This window comes from Anoplolepis gracilipes, chromosome 6 (genome assembly GCF_047496725.1).
Source record: "Anoplolepis gracilipes chromosome 6, ASM4749672v1, whole genome shotgun sequence".
Taxonomy (NCBI): domain Eukaryota; kingdom Metazoa; phylum Arthropoda; class Insecta; order Hymenoptera; family Formicidae; genus Anoplolepis; species Anoplolepis gracilipes.
In genome coordinates, this window is record NC_132975.1 from 3,400,584 (window position 1) to 3,421,696 (window position 21,113).

Here is a 21,113-nt window from a genome sequence, read left to right on the forward strand (position 1 = left end):
TTTTACTATTAATTATGAAATTTTAAAATATTAAAATTTTTCACAGAGTTTTTCAGAACAAACTTCGAACATCTTCTTCTTTTATAGAAAAGATCTGAAAGTATCTGAATTAATTCTCTCAAAAGAAACTTTCTTTCCTTTATTCTTACTTTTGCAAGCATTCATTGAGACAACATTTCCTGAAGTTAATCTCCAAGGATTTAGACATCCAGACTCCGCAAATCCACTGTGTAAGGTTCCGAGTAAGATTCTGATAATTCAAAGATCTAAACAATAGAAGTCGAGACTCTGAGACATGTAACTTTATTTAACTACAGTATGTGCACGTGCACTCCGTAGAGAGATATTAGGATATATAGGTCTATGGGAAGATATATATGTATGTATATATATATATATATATATATATATATATATATATATACCTTATATACATATGTACAGGGTGAAGAAAAGGAATGGAAATCCTGAAAAATCTTGAAAAACATAAGTTTTACAGAAAAAGAATCTAAGGTAAGATCGAGAAAAGATCCGGCCATCTAATGCAAGATTTATTCGTTTTTTCTATTTATCTCATATTTTATATTAAAAAGTATCATGCTAAACTTTAAAAATTCCTAATATCTTAGGACATTCTTAACCAAAAGTTTTATTATAATGTTTTAGAAAGCTCTCGAGGTAAGCTACAAGAATATACGATTAAAAATAAGGTGTTCCATTTAAGAAATTGAAGGTGACTTTTAGGTGACCTTCAAGCAACTATTCAAAGTCAAATCAGTGACATCATCTTATGTCCCTCTCGAAACCGTACATTTGTCTGAAACATTTTTTTGTAAAACTTATATTTTTCGAGATTTTTCAGAGTTTTCATACTTTTTCCTCACTCTGTATATATATATATATATATATATATATATATATATATACACACACACAAGCCGAGAGAGAGAGAGAGAGAGAGAGAGAGAGAGAGAGAGAGAAAGAGAGAATGAGAAAGAAAGAGAGAGGGGGGAGGGAGGGAAGGAGTGAGAAAGAAAGAGGGAGGGGGGGAAGTGCCGCGAGAAATAGTCTCCAAGTCTCGAGCAGATAAAGAAAACGAGCTTTATTGTATCTGTTTTCCGTCGACTTACTATTCGCCTTTTCTTTTCTCCAGTCATGGCAACGATTTTCTCCCTGTGCAAAGAAGTTGCTAAATTTTATCGTGCATGATCCACACTTAAATATGAGAAACGTTAAGGGTGCTTTATACAGAGCAATTTTCGAGGCATATCTTTTGTCGCTTTCCAAGAGCGAATTTCTGACCGACAAAATTTGCTAACGCTAAACCATTTACACGTTGCTGATAAACAATATAAAACCGTTAGCGTCTCAAGAAAGAATTTTGTTTAGGGACGACCAGTCTTAAAAAACAAGCAAACATCTGTGCAAATGTGCATTATGCCGAATTATTCGTTACTTGCCCGCTGATTCATTTGCTACCAGTGAACTCAATCTTATACTAGAATGGCTAGTCCTTTGTTTAAAAATGTGAAGAGCAAGAAAGGAAAAAAAACTGCCATCTCCCTCTTTTTCTAATTTTGTACTATCCGAATTAAAAAACAGTAGCTTATTTAAATGTGAAGTAATAACTTTCACTACACCAGCTAACAAGTATAATATCAAAGAAATTGTAAACTGGAAAAGAAAGACAAGATTAACAATGTTACAACATTGTGCAATAAAGAATTGTGTGAACTATAAACAATATGGTTTAGAAAGTAAATAAAATCATAGAAAATCATTGGCCAATTAGAATTTGCTGAACAAGAAGGAAGATGACATTTTTTTCATCTCTTCATATTTTCAAACAAAGGACTAACCATTCCAATATAGAGTTCACTGTTCGCTATCGTCTTGACACGAAGCATTTTTTGACGTTGATACTAAAGTCATTTAGTTATTTGCAATGTTGCGTTTAGATAATTTAAAATAATCTAGATATAAATAAGATAAAATATATGCGTCTGTATTTGAGATAAAATAAAAATAAGCTTAATTTAAATATATCTAGATAAAAGATAAATTAGTTGAATGTTTTATCTAGATACTTTTAAGATAATATTCAAAATTACAATTTATATAAAAATAATACACTTCAGGAAACTATAAAAATATAAGCATATATTTCAGTTTAATACATTAAAGGTTTAGAGTTAAATTACAAATTTTTATTTTTTAAAAACAATAGTTTTTTGAACATATTGTCAGATAAACGATTTCTTCGAGGTACAAATATCTGTTGCCCGCAACTAAAAAGACGTTCCACTGGCGCGGATGATGTTAATGTTGTGTTATATTTTATAGATATATGATATATATAGTGTTATTATGTGTTATATTTTGTAGATATATGATCGAACGCGGAATGAAAAAAATGGCACTGATTACATTATCTAAGATATTTTATAAAAAATACTACTTTTTTAAATCTGAGATACAGATAAAGATGTCATATACTTTAATTATGTAGATAAAAGATAAAATAAACAAAAAAATCATCTAGATAAAAATCTAGATGATTTTTATTTAGATAATTTTATTTAGATAACGGAACATTATCTTAGATATTTTATAAAAGATACTACTTTTTTTAATCTAAGATACAAATAAAGATGTCATATATTTTAATTATATAGATAAAAGATAAAATAAACAATAAAGTCATCTAGATAAAAATTTAGATAATTTTATTTAGATAACGGAAAACACTGGTTATTTGCTTGAGAGCGGTAAAGTTGGACAGGTTCAACTTTATCGCAACGACTATTAGACGTCGCGACTTTAAAATTTCAGATGCTAGCGAATAAAAACGAGCATCTGGAGGAAGTTTTCACCAGCGAATTAATTAGATGCTTAAAACGAATAAAAGTCGCTCCATGCAAGTCGCCTTTTATTTTCCCAAGCTCCCTTGTATCGCGTACGGGGGACGATAATAATCGATGTTGTTTGTAGTGTCATTTTCCTTTCGTATAGTACGTGGCTCTCCTCCCCTCCCCCCTCCCTTTGGTAGCGTACTTTGAGTCCGTTGATATTTTACACGGTCGTGTATGAATTTTTTTCTTTTTTCTTTCTTTCTTTTTCACAAGATAGTAACATTTCGTATTCCCAGACGTGCCACGAAGCATTTCAGATTAGATTAAAAACAACGAAACTCACTATTATGGCGAAGGACGCGAAATTATACGCAGTCCGCAGTCTCATAAATATTTATTAAGGCAGTCTGCAAATAATAAAGCCGCATATATAATTAACGATAGAAATTAGAGTTGCAACTTAGAGTAAATGGATTTTTTTATATATCTTTAAATTATAATTATCCACAAATTATAAATTAATACAAGTCAGTTACAGTAATTATAATAATTATTCATGATAAGCAATATTTTATTTATATTTTGTTGCAGGTATTTAACACAGTTACATATATTAACTCCTTAGGCAGAGAATATTATTCCGCTAGCTCTCACGTTGTTTTACACAACAAATATAAGATAAACATAGAGAGAAATAAGGAAAAAAAAGAATATTATCTACAATATAAAGCAAGAATGTTGCACAGCTTTTTTTATATATACACATATGCATTTTACTTGACGCAATTATTCATTTTTTATTTAACTCGATTATTCACATTTAGGCGACACCTGCATTTTATGAGTCGCTACATCCAAAACAAGATAAAGATATACGACCGGGAGGCGGGTATGTCACAGTTAAAATATTACAAAAATATGATAAAACACATCGCTCGGAAAACATAAAATGAAAATATGAAATGACATGCATATATATATATATATATTATCTATGCCTCTAAATAAATTATTTCGTAATATATTGCAATAAAAATGAATGTAACTGAGATAATCGCGTTTCATATGAAGGCACCGTTAATTAAAGCCTTAATCATCAAAACACGTTTATTCTCGATTGAAAAATCGGAAAAGTGACCTGATTCGGTGCCAAGTCGTAATGCGTATTTTCTTTTTTCTTTCGTTCACATTTCTCGTCCCTTTACTTCTGATTTCTTCCCTGCCTGCTAGCATCCTGCAAGAAATCCCGGTCTAATTTATCCGACAGTAATTCCTCTTTTAGAACCTCTTGAATCAGTTTAGGATATCTGCACGTTTATTAATCGCTGTCGCAACAATAGCCGTCGAAGTTATTTAGATTTATTTGGTTAAATATCCTTGTTTTAATTTAACTTCTCACAACAAGTTCAAAACAAAAGTTTATTGTTACTTTACAGAATTTTATTTCAAATATTTAAAATATTTTGATAAAAATATAAATCCCGTAGACACAAATCTTTTTTCATTTAATTTTGATATATTACAAAAATACATATAACAATACGCAAACATTTAGAAAATTAAATTTGATTTTGATTAAATCTTGTTTCAATGTATATGGTAATCTCGAAGAAATTATAAAAATTGAACAATATATAACATACATATAAAAATGGAAATTCGACTAAACCCTTTGAGTCACAGCGGGTCACTCAGAAACCCACCTTTTTTTTCGTAGTTTTTTATTGTTTTAACTACTTTTTTATCAACAAATACCGGATTTTTTTGTTTCTACAGAGTCTCTAGAACATCAATAAGTGTAAAAAAAATATGAACAGTCATTAATTGTTAATTGCAAAAATACCATATACAAACAAACAGTCAAAATTAGTACTTTTTTACGAAAAAATGCATTTTCTACTAATCTATTATAACAATAAATACAGCAATTTTTTTATAATCTTAGTACACTCTAAAGTATTTTTCAGAATTTTTTTAAAATTTTCCACCATGTTGTTTTTGTTAAATCCTCTTTTTTGATAAAAAATATATAAAAAACAATATTTTCTGTTCTAAATTGAAAGTAACAGTTGTATTCTTTTTTAAATTTTTTCTCTGAAGGTTTTATTAGATTGCAGAATCTGAATCTAAAGGAAAAAAAATTTAATTTCCAAAATTTAATATAGGAATCCAATATAGCAGACGAAATTTTACTTCCGCCATATTGGATCCGCCATCTTGAATTTTGAAAATCTGACAACGGATTCGTAATCAGCGACCCCAAAAACCCTTATATACCAAATTTTATAAAATACTGACAATTAGAAAAATTCGTGACTCAAAGAGTTAATGTAGCAAACAATATATTAATTGGAAATTTCAATTCTTAGTTTATGATGATTAAAAGGGTTCAAGAAAGATCGGTAAAAGTTGCGAAAAGCAGAAAGAGAAAAACAACAAAAGATTTATTGACAGAAATATATTCAATTTGATTTCAGGTCAACTCCAATGTACCATTAAAGTTGGCAAAGACGGGCAAAGATGGGAAAGCAGAAGGGAAGCATCTTAAAAGACCAACTAGAGAGAGAGAGAGAGAGAGAGAGAGAGACAAAAAAAAGAACAGAATTAAATAAATAAAATTCTCTTACGATGTATGTTACGGTAGATCGAATCACTTATTTCATTTCCTCTATGTCTTTTTACAAAGCGTTTGCGCAATTTCTTTATACCACAGTTCTCTACCGTTTCGTAAGATGCGCGAGAAGGATGTAGCTTATAACATTTTCTTTCAATATCTTGAAAGATATTGGCAAAAAATACATAATTTTGATATAAAATATATATTGTCGATTTTTTGACACATGTTCTATTATTCATTTATTTTTCTTGTTTTAAATTTCGAATTTTTAGCTTGATAGATCTTTATATAACATCTTTATATTTCTGAAATTAAATATCAAGATGTTTGACCTTTAAAATATTTACGAATTCTTAGATTCTTTCAGTTGAAACATTATTTGAATTGTTCTTGGCAAGCTTAAGTCTTTGGAATTTTAATTTTCGACTCATTTTTTCATTATTAAATTCTTAAACTTTTAACGATATTTAATGTTCTATTTTTGAAGTCGTTCAACTTTCATAGATTTAAGACTAGTGACTAAATGTTGCAGCAGAGAAGAAAATAGACATAAAAGTTTCAGTTTTTAAGAAAATAATCTTTAAATTACTTCCAGACATATTGAGCGATAAAAATGAGTATTTTAACTTTTCAGACATTAAATTCAGATCAAATTATAACTTGAACATTTATTTCGCTCGGATCATTCGTCTTGGCTATATAGCAATAATAATTCGCATTACTGACATGGAAAACTTTGGTGTCGATATTTGATTCGCGCACTAAATCTCTTAAAACTTCTTTATTGAAAGCTTATTCTGTTATTGAAGCTCCGTTATATATTGCTCTTATATCTTTAATAATAATATAATATTTATTTTTAACATTTCATTAATGATGTGTTTAACATATGTATTGTTATTAGTATTACAATTTGGCAGCTGCCCTTTTATTAATGTAAAACAGTCCGTTATATTACATTACGTTATTATAATTTCATTGAAATTGCTTGTTTATTTCACATGGCCCATATATTCGCGTACATGTTATAGGCATTTGTGTATAAAATATTATATTCGAAAATATGAAACACGAGGGACATATGTAATATTGGCGAAATATGGATTGTAACACATTACATTACATATAAATGTCGAAATACTAATAAATTAAAACATGAAACATTACATATATATATATATATATATATATATATATATATATATATATATGTATATACAATGTTTTATTGATAGCTTACTGATAATACTAGATTTGTTGAAGACACTTAACGGCATATTTGACACTTTAGTATATTTTTGAACATTCGCTCTTTAATCGATAGCGATTAAACCGGCATTCTTTCCCGCATTTCCTTTAGGCTATAAAAAGGCTGTGGAGCAGGTCTCTTAAAAAGAACTGGAGCTCGTTTCTCATCGTCGAACGTCTCGTTGCTCATCTGAGCATCATCCATTGTTGCGTTATCGAGCGCTTTTCGCGAGCTTTCATCCGCATTAGCGGATGCTACGAAACGCGACAAGAAATCCGCGATAGAATTGCATGCATATCGATGGATATCCGTCACGAGAGATTATTTGAGACCTGTCGGGAAATTCTCTCTACCTCGAGGGAGCTTTTACGGACAATTCGTGGATTGCACACTTGGAACGCGTTTATGAATCTAATAAATTAAGGGGGATTCTTTCAATAAGGACTTCATCGAAAGCTAAATGGGAGTAAAGGAAACTTGCATGTGAATTATTCATGATGTTTTTTATTGTAAGTGTATCGCTCGCCTAAATGCACTTTCTTATTTATGGTAAATTGGTAAATTGGTTTAATCCGGACTCCCCTCAGGGTTTACCGTGTATATCAACCTTTTTACAACCCTGCACCTCCTATACCCTTTCCCTCAACTGCCATCTCCTGAAGGAGGATGGCTTTATCCCTCTAATTTCAACCGCAGAGTGCATCTTATCTGCAGTCCAAGGGACCTACTTTTTACTGCCGGTTCCGAACGGCCTAGATAGAGGGAACTTTTGTGGCAAGATACTCTTCGGTGGGCTGCCATTGCCATCCGAGAGGTGACGATCAAATTAAATTGAAGAAAAATTCGAGATTTCTGGTCGGATTTGAATCCGAGATCTTAGGCACAGCAAGCAGACGCACAACTCACTGTGCCAGAATCGCACACACACACACACACACACACACACACACACACACACACACACACACACACACACACACACACACACACACACACACACACACACACACACACACACACACACACACACACTTTCTTTTTCACATAATTAAAAAAAATCATTTACATCATATTTAATACGTACTCTTCATCAGTTATATTAATATTTAGAGATTTCAATACCTTAAAATAAACTCTACAAGCTTTCATGGTGCAAATATTGTAAAGAAAGTTGTTAAAACTAATGGCTCATGATGGTATCGTAGTACATTTAACATTAAAAATGCGATATAATTAATATATATAATTATAATTTATTTGTTTCACATGAAAATCATAATCGATGTAATAAAGAGAATTAAGTGATTTCATTTAATTAAATAAGAGAGAAAGTAAACCAAGAAGTGATATCGTGTCTTTCATATAATAAAAAAAATTAAAAAAAAACGTAATAAAAGACAGAATAAAATGAGAAGAAGATAAGAAAAAAAAAACAAATAACTTTATTTATTAATGAAAATTCAAGAAACTTATAATGTTACAAGTCCATGTTATTACTTGAGAAAAATATTTACTTTTTATAAATATATTTATACTCTTCTATATAAAAATATATAAAGGGATTTCTATCTCTTGGCGCAATGTAATTTCTTATATCAAGGAATGGTGAGCTTTGTGAAAGATTTGTAACAAGTTATATCGCGTCTCTCCTTATACGTATTATATACATATATAGCAAATAGAGATATCATTACAACCCTACAGCACAATAGCGATATCATTGGCATCGCGCAAGATCTGCTTCACAAGACGACGCGTCGACACAGTTCATGACATATCGATCGAATTGACAACAGAGAATGCTGAGCTCAGCATTGTCTGTCACGTTGAAGGAACGTGCGCATCGCCGTGACATTTCCTCTCTTTTCAACGTAACACATCCAGTGTTGCACTTAGATAATTTAAAATAATCTAGATATAAATAAAATAAAATATATGCGTCTGTATTTGAAATAAGATAAAGATAAGCTTAATTTAAATATATCTAGATAAAAGATAAATTAGTTGAATGTTTTATCTAGATATTTTTAAGATAATATTCAAAATTACAATTTATATAAAAATAATACACTTCAGGAAACTATAAAAAATATAAGCATATATTTCAGTTTAATACATTAAGGGTTTAGAGTTAAATTACAAATTTTTATTTTTTAAAAACAATAGTTTTTCGAACATATTATCGGATAAACGATTTCTTCGAGGTACAAATATCTATTGCAACTGAAAAGACGCTCCACTGGCGCGGGTGATGGTAATTTTATGTTATATTTTATAGATATATGATATATATAGTTATATATGTGTTGTATTTTGTAGATATAATATGATTGAACGCAGAATGAGAAAAATGGCACTGATTATATTATTTTAGATATTTTATAAAAGATACTACTTTTTTTAATCTGAGATACAGATAAAGATGTCATCATATACTTTAATTATATAGATAAAAGATAAAATAAACAATAAAGACATATAGATAAAAATCTAGATAATTTTATTTAGATAACGGAAGACACTGAACACATCGATATATGTATATCCAAAGATCTAACATAAGAAGCTTTAGTAGAATTAAAACAACAATCGTATTTTGTAAAATATTAAATAATCACACTACGGCAGCGATATATATATATTTATATATATCGCTGCCATATATATGTGTATGTGTGTGTGTGTATATATACCGACGATCGTGTTAGCTCCGCGAAAAAAAATTTTATTACTTTTCAAAAGGTGCTTGCGCGCGCGCTAGTACAGGCCAAATAAAAAATATAGAGATATAAATTGGGCTTTTATCGCTTTTTCTGCTGAATCGAAATTCGTTTTGCGAGTGTCAATTAAACGACGCATGTTTTTCCAATTAAGTTGACAAAAATTTTTTTGATATTAAATCTTTTATAAGTATCTTGAAGTATCATGATGTGCAAACTGTCGACATATTTTTTCTTTTGAATTAATACCTATATTGCAATAAGTATCAATATATCGCGCGAGGAAATAATTATATGTAGTTATACGCGCGCGCGCGCCCACACACACACACACACACACACACACACACACACACACACACACGCACGCACGCACGCACGCACGCACGCACGCACGCACGCACGCACGCACGCACGCACGCACACGCACAAAATATAATTTATACATATGTATAAATAATTCGATCAATCGACTTCACAAAAGAGAAAATAAATATATATATATATTTTAATATATAATTTAGAATGTATTATATTTACAAGAACTAGAATTTAACTTAATTTAAAATCATTTTTATTTTTAAATATATATTATAATTGTATTCAAATCAAATGACGTGCTTTAAAAGTCGAATCCCGTTTGAATAGCTGTATTAATTTTAAAATGTGTATAAAAAAATGATAAATAAAACATCTTAAATAGACAGAAATAACGAGAAGGTATACGAGCAAATGGAAATAAATCTACGAATGCTTCACAAAAGTATGCATTCCTCTGTACAAGTTAATAGATTACTTACGATCGATAGTTTATGTGATTTTAGAGCGCAGATTTGTATCTAGCTTATCTGGCATTAATAATACTAACAGGAAACCTACAATATTACGTTAAATTTTTAACAATTGTAATTTTTTATTAAAAAAAAATTTGTATTATAAAAATCAATGATAGCATCACCTCAATATAATTATAAATAATCATTTACAAAAATATACTTTATTCCTTTAATTCATTCGTTTTCAAACTTTCTCAAAATATTATAAAAAAAACACGGTTTGTTTATATGTATGTATTTTCAGTGTACTACATTGAAAGGTCCAGTTTTGTTTAATCTGCTTGTAATTGCTTTCCAAGTGCTTTATTCGTTCTTATATGGTTACACTAAACACATGAAAGCAATTGTATTGCTATGTACACATTCGAAGAAGCTGAATTTAATTTAAGTAGTTTTCCCTGTTTGAGTATTTTATTGGAGGAACATAGGATAACAGAGGTGAGAATCGGGATGCGTTAAGCTATAAACGATGAAAACGGGCTTTTGCAAACACACTATTTGCTGGAATAGGAAATTGTCACAAAGCGATAAAAATTTATTTGCAATTTCAACAGCTGTCCATCTGAGCAAGTTCTCCTCGCGACGTGTTGGAATTTCATTGAAAAACACGTGCAATCTATAGAATAATTATATGTATACATACATATGTATACACTTCTCATGAAAATGACGAAATAATGCAGCAGCTTGGAAACTCGGCTAACGGAAAACTGCTCCGACTACATTTAAGAACTTCTGAACCAGTTTTATCCTTAATATACATATATATATATATATATATATATATATATATATATATATATATATATATGAGGTATCTCAAGGTATTACTGTCATTACCTTTAATTTTTAAGAATAGATTCTTTATTATTTTTAACAATAGATGTGTGTCCTTGAAAATGCAATCCAAATTTGAATCTTTTTTGCCATAAAAAGTGTAATAGTACGTCGCTATTTATATACATTCGCTCTTTTATATTTAACATATGTACAATAAGTGTATTATAAATTTAAAAAATAAATGAATTTGTTAGCTGTATTTTAGGTACAGATATAGCAATATTCATAACAATATTCAATAGTTTTTCGTATACAGGGTGTCCGAAAAAGTCATATTTCTTCATGAATCTTTTTTTAATATATTTTTTTATAAAAATTGAAAGGTTCCTAAAGAGCCGGATTTTGCAATTTGGCTCTTAAAAATTTATAATAAATTGAATTCGAATTCAAGGAGCAACCACACCTGATCCGCGGTAACTCGCGGTCAGCAGCACGTTTTAGGAAATTTTATTTCGACCTTTTTAAAAAAAAATCGCTCTTTAGGAACGCGCAAGTTGATGTTGTTGATTAAGCTCATCATAATTTTATTGCGATTTTCTCTATAATTTAGCCGTAATATGTAAAGTACAAATCCGTAGTTCGCAGCCGGCCGATAGGAGTGTCCACAGTACCTCCTGTCGACTTTAGTAGTTTACAATTGACATACATACGAAGAAAAACTGCTGGGATCAACCATAGACGTATAATATATAGACTGCCCTATGTCTTCAATTATCAAGACACATCAGAAAGTATAAAGAGAGAGCATACTTTGAGAATCACTATTCTATCTTTTTCTTATTTCCATTATTGTCGGATGAAGCTATCTTTGTCACACCAACAGTGTAATCCAACCAAAAGCATGCGCTCTCTGTTCAATTTTTGATCTGTTGAGCCGAATGCACAGTCTATTATATTATATGTCTATAGGATCAACAGGATTAATCTTAAATCTTCTTAGTCAAGAGGATTTAGCTTGACCTAGATGATTTAGGAGTTGACCTTTTCCTCGATACTATCTTATGCGAGTGAAAGCGGTCGAAGTTGCTCGTAGTCATCATAAAAGTGGAAAAGCAAGCCTACTCGGGCACACGTAGTAATAATTTATGTCGCCTCCGCGAATATAGCAGTCAATAACCGCGCGACCAGACGGTAACATTCAGAAAAGATGGTCGGGGATCGAGGATCGCGTGGTGGCAGTCGGGCAATTGCAGAAAGTAGAGCGAAAAGAAGATAGTGAGGTATGCATATAAACAGTGTTGCGCTTAGATAATTTAAAATAATCTAGATATAGATAAGATAAAATATATGCGTCTGTATCTGAGATAAGATAAAGATAAGCTTAATTTAAATATATCTAGATAAAAGATAAATTAGTTGAATGTTTTATCTAGATACTTTTAAGATAATATTCAAAATTACAATTTATATAAAAATAATACACTTCAGGAAACTATAAAAATATAAGCATATATTTCAGCTTAATACATTAAAGGTATAGAGTTAAATTACAAATTTTTATTTTTTAAAAACAATAGTTTTTCGAACATATTGTCAGATAAACGATTTCTTCGAGGTACAAATATCTGTTGCCCGCAACTGAAAAGACGCTCCACTGGCGCGGATGATGGTATTGTTGTGTTATATTTTATAGATATATGATATATATAGTGTTATAATATATATGTGTTATATTTTGTAGATGTAATATGATCGAACGCAGAATGAAAAAAATGACACTGATTACATTATTTTAGATATTTTATAAAAGATACTACTTTTTTTAATCTGAGATACAAATAAAGATGTCATATACTTTAATTATATATGTGTATATATATATATATATATATATATATATATAAAATAAAATAAACAATAAAGACATTTAGATAAAAATCTAGATAATTTTATTTAGATAACGGAAAACACTGCATATAAAACTCAGGCACGAAAAAAAGAAGCAAAGACCGATACATGATAATTACCCTTGGATTTAATCCTTATCGCTATTATATTTTTATATCTTGGAGAGATATCAGTTTCTCACAAGGAAAGGTATGGAAGAGCCTCCGATTTTAATGCGCTTTGAATATATTGTAGTCTAGGTCAAAATAGGAGATATGTATTTTTTTATACGTGCTTTTTCGGCCGTTAAGGGGGTGAAACACCCTCTTGAGAAAAATCGGTTTTTATATTTCTGAGCAAATATACTGTCGAAACTGTAAGAGATATAAAAAAAAGTTTCCAATAAAAGTCTTATATAGTTTTTAATGTACTTTAAAAACTGCATAATTAAATTTTTCAAAAATTGAAGACGGGGAGGGTGGATTTCGAAAAATAAGACATTTTCAAAAAATCTGATTATGCAGTTTTAAAGTACATTAAAAATCATAAAATTTTCTTTTTTATATCTCTTACCGTTTCGACGTTTACTTGGTCAGAAATATAAAAACTGATTTTTTTAAGAGGGTGTGTTTCACCCCTTTAATTGCCCTTTAACCCCGAAAAAGAACGTATCTCTTATTTTGACCTAGACTACAGCATATCCAAAGCGCATTAAAATCGGAGGGGGACACTTTCATACTTTTCCTTGTCAGATGCAAAAAAACGTTGTAGAAACTTTTTTAATAAGAAAAAGACAGAGTAATATAAAGTGATTTTCTAAATCTTTATCATACAGTTTCATGTTGCAAAGTAATTTTATGAAACACAATGTTTTTCAGCAAAAAATATAGAATGAACCATGTCACGTGCGGGCGCATAAATGTGTTTTATTATTCTGCACGTGAACAGTCTTTCTATGTCCATGGAGTTATAATTCTTAAAGTTTTCACAACTTACTTTTGCAATAAACATGTTTATTGTCTAAAAAAGTTTTCCACCGCGCGAAAGAACTAGTTTCAACCATTGCTAAAGGAAAGGAAAATAAAAAGAAATATCAATCGGAATAGTCGTAATAATATCGAAAACTTATATACATATATTAGAGTTAATAATTAAAGTTAATAATATTAGAGTTAATAAAAAAATAGTGAAAATTATATAATAATATTACACATAGAAGCTCATTCTTAATTTGTTTAAAAAGATAAACCCTACTGTAATTTATGAAAAGATTCATAGAATTTCATTAAAATTATGTATTTTATCGTTTCTGTAGTATTTTAAAAGTTTTCATGTGTGAGATGATTTACTAAATTTCATTACTACTAGCATTCTCCTATTATCACGCTTGATCTTTTCAAATCTAATTTATCTATAACGATAGAGTAAGTAGGGAATTTGCATTAAAAAAGAAATACATTTTTTTATATATGTAATTTACATATATATTATTATAAATTTATTTATAAGAAAATTTTTAATTTTAATCAATAGAAAGGTATTAAAAAATTAAATTAAAACTTAATAAAATTTAAATTGTGAGAAAACGATTTTGATTGGTTGGAGTGCGTGACGTCACAGTGCAATAGTTTCAAACGTTTGTTTTCTGTATTCTGTATTACGATATTCGATCATTCCTGATCTCGAGATACAAAGAAAAACAATTTATTGGGTGTTTTAATTGTTGTACTTTTACATAGAGGTAGAAAACAGGTTTTGTATGTGTTACCTTTGCCCATTTTCACAATAACTGGATATTTTAATAAATAAAAATAGTGTATTGTTATTGTATATATTGGTTAAGTTTGAGGAGGCGCTATTTCACGCTATTTAGCGCTATTAGCGTCTTCCTGAATGCAGATATTGCACTGTGACGTCACATCGCGTTCGGGAGGACTCGGTCGTTTTCGGATCGTATTCGACAATTTCAAATAATGTAATTTTTATTATTGATTTTCTCCTTTAATTTGCATTAAAAAAATACGAAAAAAATAATTACATTTAAAACTATATATAAATTATAAAATGCAATTGTTTTTCAAAATCATGCAAACTCCCTATTGATATAATAATATTTTCCCTTAAACATATTCTTTATTTAAAAATAAAATGTTTTATAATTAAATGTTTAAATAATTAAAGAGATTTTTTAGATAAATAAAGAAAATTGTGGTAAAGAAAAATTTATAGACAAACTGTATCGTGACATAACACATCTTAATAAATCATAATGGAAAAAGTTAGGTAAGTCAAGTACTCTCTTTCTTCGTAGAGTTACATGCCGCTTGTGAAATCGATTCTCCGTCGATTTTCCGCGCGCACATCCGCTTTGAACAACTCGAGGCTTCTTCGCAGAAAGTGCTTGAAATTTTCTGATGGAGCCCATTCGAGACATCGCGTGCCCGTGCGCAAGCACAATATTGAGTTTCAAGTCTCCCTTTATGCTCCCACATTGTTCCCGCAAACGAGACGTTTGCTGAGAGCCTTTGTCCTTCGCAGCAAACTTCGATATTTCGGAAAATCAAAGTAGTATCCGATTTGTCAGTTTTTGAAAACTCGTAAATTGAATCTAACTTTGATATTCGCAATATCGAAAAGAAATGTAGCTAAACCGTACAAAAGAATTTATTATTCAGCCGAATTGTTCCGCGGAGTTAGATAAAATGCACCCAAACGAAAAGATAAATAACAGTGTGTTGCTTATTTCACATATGCATGTGCGTATGTTTGTATATTTTCGTATCGTTAAAAAAAAATCGCGTTTATACTCTAAATTTCTTTAATTCTTTTATTATATTTTTTTATTAGTCGTATATTATACTCGTTAGAGTTATCAGCGTTTTTATTTATCCAATGTAATCCAATTATTAAGCTTGTTAAATAAAAAAGCGAGATATAGTAAAGAGAATTACACGTTTGTTCGAATTTTTTATAATTATTATTAGAATCAAAATAAAACTTGCTCTCTAAATATTACATATCGATAATCGAAAAAAATAAAGTGCAAGTTATTGAAAACTGAAAACCACTCTCGGATTTTTTTTTATTAATTTTTTTATTATTATGTAATCCTTGAAATGGATATTATTAAGATGTAATTTAATTCTTGTACTGAAGCGAGAATCATCGTTCCGATCTAAGATCGAAACCATTTCATATTCTATAAGTAATTCATATTCTTAAATAAAACTTTGTACTTTTAAAATCTTCATTGATTTTTTTAATAACAATTTTTGTATTTGTATAAGCGTGATAATGTAATGCAATACATTGTACTGTAAGTATAATATATCGATTACAATATTCAAATATTTGCATCATAAATATATTATTTTAATCTATATTATAAATTAAATGTCTTTCGTTAAAACTACTAAATTATTGCAATGTATATTTTGTAAATATAAGTTTTTTTTCTTCTCGTCTACGTATATTTTATACGCACCATCCGCAGCTAGACATGGAGTTTCTCATTTTAAACTGTATAATATAATTTCCAGTTTGCAATATTGTTTTACTATATCGTTACAAACCATAAAAGCACTTCATAAAACGTAGCACAAAGCTTTTATCAATCATATTTCATTAAGAATTTTATAGTACACACACATAGTCTTTATAATAATATAGTAAACGTTACGCAGTGTAACACGGTTCAATTTTCAAATGAACACTTCATATTCTTTCACCCCTCAGCCTATATTCCGTTATAAACTTTCGCCGATTTAATTTACGCGTTAAATCTCGGCCGTTCGATCGCGCGTCAGCGGGTTTCATCAAATACATAATTGAAAGAGTTTGATTGTCCTTGAATACATTCTGCAGGTAGGCAAATCATTGATTATAAGTGAAATGTCGAACGGTCTTGTGAAGGACATCATATATCTCTTCGAGACAATCAATGTACATTGTCAATAAATACCTATATCGACATTCTATCAAAACAATTATTGCATTTGTGAAAATATTTGTCACTCGCGTCGAATATTTGAAGGAAACAAATGGCTGAAACGATATGTTATATGTCATGCAGAAAAGAGAATGAAAAATGTGATTGTGCATATAAGTTTGAACAAGAATATGGAGTGAGAAAATTGAAGGTTTCTGTTCTGAAAAAAAGCCATTGCACGCGCATGTTTATTTCTTACTAGCTTTTCGTCCCGCGCTTCGCGCGGGCCTCAAAGCCTTTGCCCAATACTGACCTCGTTATTATTAGTTCTCACACAATTTATAATTCTTCAATTTCCAAAACCTCTCTATATAATATTTTTCGTAAAAAATTTTAGATTTTACTTAATAAGATATCCTTGATAGCTTATTTGTTCAATCTATTTATACATATATATTTTTTAATTATAGAAGGTTATGTTTTCGCGAAAAAAATGTTTAAATGGCAGAGAAATCTGGAAAAACATTTTTTTCGCGAAAACATAACTTTCTATAATTAAAAAAAAATGTGATTTCTCAATGTTTCAAAACATTTTGAACACATTGGCAGAGAAATCTGGCAAAACATTTTTTTTCGCGAAAACATAACCTCCTATAATTTAAAATCTAAAAAATTATTAAAAAATATGATTTCTCAATGTTTCGAAACATTTTGAACACATTGGCAGAGAAATCTGGAAAAACATTTTTTTCGAAAACAACCTCCTATAATTAAAAAAAAATTTTTTAATTTAAAAAATGTGATTTCTTAATGTTTCGAAACATTTTGAACACATTGGCAAACAAATCTGGAAAAACATTTTTTTTTCGCGAAAACAACCTCCTATAATTAAAAAAAAATTTTTTTTAATTTTCAAATTTAAAAAAAACCACATAGCAGCCATCCCAGAGTAATGTGCAACATTTTGGTACCAATTTTGTAGAAATCGGTCCACAAATGTGGAAGTAGTTCGCGGTCAGACAGACAGACACACAAACGGACGATACTTATATATATATATATATATATATATATATATATATATATATATATATATATATATAGATATGTTATATAATAATATGATAAAATTCCTGTTTAGAGGAGGATGCTCCAATGACCTTGACCTTGACATATGTTGTCAAAGTCATTATCTTGAGTAACCTTCAAAAGATTTTAGCTGTCGCTCGTTATTTGTTAAAAGGTTATAAACAAAAAAAAGTTTCATAAATAGAACATAATTTTTTCACATCATGTATATTTAATCAAGCTTTTAATAGATCTATTTATTTAAATGTGATACATTGAATGCGTGAGCGAGGAGGCTTCGCCCTAACCAACCTAGTTTACAAAGCAAAACTAACCCGACCTAACTAAACTAACCTAACCTAATCCTAACCTAGGTTACAAAGCAAAATCTATATCGTGCCTTAGACACAGGTTGGGTTGAGTTAGTTTTTCTTGGGGAGTGCGGTGCAGGAAGAGGGGCTCCGCCCACGCATTCAATGTATGTTTAAATAAATAGATCCACGAATGATTTTCTTCTCACACAAAAAATTCCATAAAGAATCAAAATTGTGTGTCATATTAAGAATTTCGTGTAAACGCATGTTAAAACGTCAGAAAGTCGATAATCACACTCTTTGATTCATACCATATTTGACCGCAGAAATCAAAATACAATAGCGAGCTTTACTGTACGTTAGACGTTAGATATATATTATATTTCTGTATAGCAGATCATATATTTACTTCTCAAATGTACACGGTATCGAGAAACTATAATCTTTTGAAACTTTTTTTTGGGTTTCTAACTTTTTAACAAATAACGAGCGATGGCTAAAACCTTTTGAGGGTTATTCAGGGTGACGATCTTGATAACATATGTCAAGGTTAAGCTCATTGGAGCATCCTAAGAGAAGTTTTACCAATAATATTAAATAAAAGAAAAAAGATGTATAAAGAAAGAAAGAAATATTTCCAATTTTCTCTCTCAATTTTGATCTGGGTATATCTGAACAGACACATTTTGTGAGTTAAATATGGTAGACGAGTATTATTAATGTAAAGTTGTGTTACGTAATATCGCTAAAATCTCTTAATAGGTATTACATTCTATATTTCATGATTTAAACATTTCAATCTCCACGAAAGCTCTCTCAGTTTAATGGCTCGAGCTAGTTGAAATGGTCTTTAATTATTGCGTATCATCAGGCACTAAACGTGTCCACATAAAATCGTTAAAATACCTTGGGACTGTGATAATGTTCTGTTTCCGCGAGAAGTATCATAATTAATGAAAATCCATTATAAAAGCACATTATATCATGCGAAAAAAAAAGCTAAAAGTAAATAAATTTAAGCTTTTCCAGTATTTACATTTATTTTAAATATTTTATTTTTAACATTTAATAATATAAGCTTAACAGAAATGAATAAGGGCATTATTTTAATAAGCAAATTTTTTTCAAAACCTAGAAAGTACGAAACAATTCTGAATTTTATCGTTAATTTTCTATTTGCCTTTCCAAACGCACGTTTGTTAAGCTTCATCACGTGACGTTAGTATTAAGCTCTTTTAAATATTTTTAGGACATACCAGGGCTGAAAGCGTTAATCTTTTGAGTCACAGGGGGTCACCCAGAGACCCACCTTATTTTCCGTAGCTTTTTATTGTCTTAACTACTTTTTTATCAACAAATATCGGATTTTTTGTTGCTACAGAGTCTCTAGAACATCAATAAGTGTAAAAAAAATATGAACAGTCATTAATTGTTAATTGCAAAAATACCATATACAAACAAACAGTCAAAATTAGTATTTTTTTACGAAAAAATGCATTTTCTACTAATCTATTATGACAATAAATACGGCAATTTTTTTATAATCTTAGTACACTATAAAGTATTTTTCAGAATTTTTTTACAATTTTCCACCGTGTTGTATTTGTTAAAACCCCCCTTTTTTGATAAAAAAATATATAAAAAACAATATTTTCTGTTCTAAATTAAAAGTAACAATCGTATTTTTTTTTTAATTTTTTCTCTGAAGTTTTTTTAGATTGCAGAATCTGAATCTAAAGGAAAAAAAATTTAATTTCCAAAATTTAATATAGGGATCCAATATGGCGGAAGTAAAATTTTGAAAATTTCGTCTGCCATATTGGATCCGCCATCTTGAATTTTGAAACTCTGACAACGGATTCGTAATCAGCGATCCGAAAAATCCAAATTTTATAAAATACTGACAAAAAAAACGTTTAAGAAACTGTTAAAATATGGTTTTTGTCCTTTATTTGTGAAAAAGTTGTTTATTCTCAAATTCAATAAAATAATGCATATAAACCCATCTATTTTCATCATATTCTGAATCTCTTGTCGAGATTACATCAGAAGTCAAACTGACAAAAAAGACAATTTAAATTATACTTTTAGTACCTGTTCTTTTAGGCTTTATATACATGTTATGAAAACTTGAATACGAGTTATAGTTAAGTCTCAACACGCCACGTAGCGGCAAACAAAGGAACACGTATATTATAAAATAGATCTTTTTTGTCTTGTCGAAAAGATGATCAAAAAGACATCTTTTCGTCGATTAAAATTAATTGTGATTTTTAGAAGACATCTTTTAGACATCTTTCAAAAGATGACTTTTTTTGTAGGTAGAAAGATATTCTTTTAGACATCTTTTAGGCTTGTCAGAAAGATAACTTAAAAAAGACATCTTTTCGTCATCTTTTAATTTTCTGTGCTATCTGGGGATCGTCTTAATAAGTACAGTCTTAATAATGTGTATATATATATATATACGTGTTATATATATATATATATATATATATATATATATATATATATATATGTGTGTGTGTGTGTGTACATATATAATTTTGAATTAAAAAATTAATTTTTATTCTATTTATAGAAACGTAAAAAATACGTTTCTTAAACCATGATTTTAAAAATGTTTCTGTTGAAACGTTTCTTATTGGTGCTTGACGGTTAAAAAATATCGAATACGTTTAGAAAACGTTTATAAAGCGAACATGTGCTACCTGGGAAATAAGTGAGCTCTACGGATTATGACATTCCGTCATAATCACGAAAATCGCGACAAATACCTAATATTCACGCCGACATCGATTCATCGCCCCTAAAGATTACCCCTTTTAATAGTGACGTGATCGCACCGGGATCGTTTCATAT

The 21,113-nt window shown here is 29.5% G+C and overlaps 1 protein-coding gene across 2 annotated transcripts in view; it reads right to left on the bottom strand.

The window, feature by feature from the left end:
• LOC140667296 (uncharacterized) overlaps nt 1-21,113 on the bottom strand; it is a 154,663-nt gene that overhangs the window by 115,641 nt on the left and 17,909 nt on the right. The window lies entirely within an intron of this gene.